The following is a 1,984-nucleotide window of genomic DNA, read 5'->3' as shown; positions in this document are numbered from 1 at the left end:
CTTTTGATCAATTTAATGCATCTTTGCTGAATATAAATATCAGTTTGTTTCTTTTTTTCTTTTTAAATCTTACTAACCCTATTTCTATAGATGCTGAAAATTTAGATTTGATCACAGGAATAAATTACATTTTACAATATATACACATAGAAATCAGTTTTTTGAACCTGTAATAGTATTTTTCACAATGTTACAGATTTGATCAAACAATTGAAGCCTTTGTCAGCAGAATAGAATTCTTTCAAAGAATACTGAAAGCTCCTATCAACCCCAAACCTTAAATAGTAGCGTACAAATATGCAAGTAGTCGGATAACAATAGGAATTATTTGATTATCAACTTTGTATTCAAAAACACAGGCAGTAACATCGCAAATTGTTTATAAAGGTTTAAGAGATGTAGGTGAGACAACAGCAAAACAATGGAGAGCTTCAGTGCATTAACAGTTGTGAATTTTTGCATGATCCACAACATAAACAAATGCACTTACTAAAAGCAAACCTAACTGTGTTTCAGCGACCGTATGCAAGCATCAGCATCATGTGAGCAGCAGCCAGATTGATCCAGGCTTGTGTTTGCCACGGGTAACGTGACATCCATGTGCATGAAAACACACCATGAAAGACAGAAGCTGTTTGATCTCACAACGAGCTGCAGCACCGTGAGCGGCCAACAGAGGGTTCACACTCCAGTGCTTTGCCATTACCTCATCTGTTCTCGCACTTACACATCTCACGCGCATTTGCATTGGCACCTCGGATTGCTATGGGCCACGAGATGAATGTGTGTGTCTTTGTGTGTAAGGTAAGATATAGTTAAACTTTTATTGGCTCCACAAGGCCACTAACCTTCACGCAAACGAATGCACAACAAGTTGCGCAATCATGTGAAACCTCAGATGACCAACTCTCGCCAAACCCTGAGCCTGTGCGTCCGCACAAAAGATTGCATGCGCTGTTGTTATCCAACATCTGAATGGACATCTGCAGCACCTTCTGACAGCGCGGATCCCTTTGAGCATCAAAACACTGCATCTTAATATAGACACACTCTCCATTTTCTGCTCTCCACACAAACAAAGACGCACCATGAAGATGGAAACCAGGAGATGGGTTGTTTTTTCCCTCCTTCCCACTATCAGTGCATTACATAATGCGTCCTCGCCGCTTTATCTGCGAGAGAGAATGGAGATCCGATCATTGGTTTACTTCCAGTCGAGTGAGTCGCAGTGATAGTGGAGCTTCTCTCTCTTTCTCTCACGCTCTCTCTCTCTATTCTTCTATAATCGTTGTCGTCTCGCTTATGAAATCCACATGACTGCGATCGTACTCACTGTTTCAGCACCGCGGACAGCGACGCGCGTCGCGTCAGCCGCGTTCATTTACCGAGCCGGTCGCGTCGCGTCCATAAAACCGAGCTGCGTGTATCTTGACAGGAGCAGGTTTCGGGTGATGATGAGGAGGATGATGATGATAGTCAGTATCAGCTGAGCCACACACCCACCTTCGCCCCGCCCCTCTGCCGCACGCCAGCAACGCCCCCTGAAACGCCGACGGCATTGCGCATGCGCGTAGTATATGTCACACTACTCAGTCAGGCCTTTGTACTACGCGCATGCGTACTGTGATCCTCCAGAGGGCGATCCAAAATCATCAGTAACCATCATTTGGGTTTGCTCAACATAAATTTTTTAGGTTTTTGTTGTTTCGGTACCCCAAGTCTTCATAAAAGGGGTTCAAAATAATTGTAATATTTTCTAGTCTTTAATAATTAGTTGACGTAGCTATTGTCCAAAATAGAGCGCTAAATGAGGGCGATTCGTCACGGCTAATATTCAGATAAAAAAGTGAAAGTGGCAAATTTGGGTTTTTCTACACTGTAGTTATGTTTCCGAAAAAAATCGATAGTTTGGAATGATTCGGTTGTGTAAATGAGTCAAATGACTCATGAAATGAGAGACAGTCGCTTGTCGCCACCTATTGGC

The 1,984-nt window shown here is 42.8% G+C and overlaps 1 protein-coding gene across 5 annotated transcripts in view; it reads right to left on the bottom strand.

Annotated features, from left to right (window-relative positions):
• lzts3b (leucine zipper, putative tumor suppressor family member 3b) overlaps positions 1–1,512 on the bottom strand; it is a 13,321-nt gene extending 11,809 nt beyond the window's left edge. The window contains exons 1-3 of one of the 5 annotated variants that reach the window (XM_042729193.1): positions 1,334–1,512; positions 1,088–1,172; positions 849–1,011 (exon numbers count right to left, since the gene is read on the bottom strand). The gene's annotated coding sequence lies outside the window, so the exon portion shown is untranslated. Of the gene's footprint in view, positions 1–506; positions 530–848; positions 1,012–1,087 lie in introns of those variants that run through there. The other 4 variants (XM_042729194.1, XM_042729191.1, XM_042729192.1 and 1 more) reach the window with 4 other exon arrangements.
• Positions 1,513–1,984: the final 472 nt, after the last annotated feature.

Source organism: Cyprinus carpio, chromosome B8 (assembly GCF_018340385.1).
Source record: "Cyprinus carpio isolate SPL01 chromosome B8, ASM1834038v1, whole genome shotgun sequence".
NCBI lineage: Eukaryota > Metazoa > Chordata > Actinopteri > Cypriniformes > Cyprinidae > Cyprinus > Cyprinus carpio.
The sequence above is the reverse complement of the archived record's forward strand: the minus strand, read 5'-3'. Positions and strand labels throughout refer to the sequence as shown.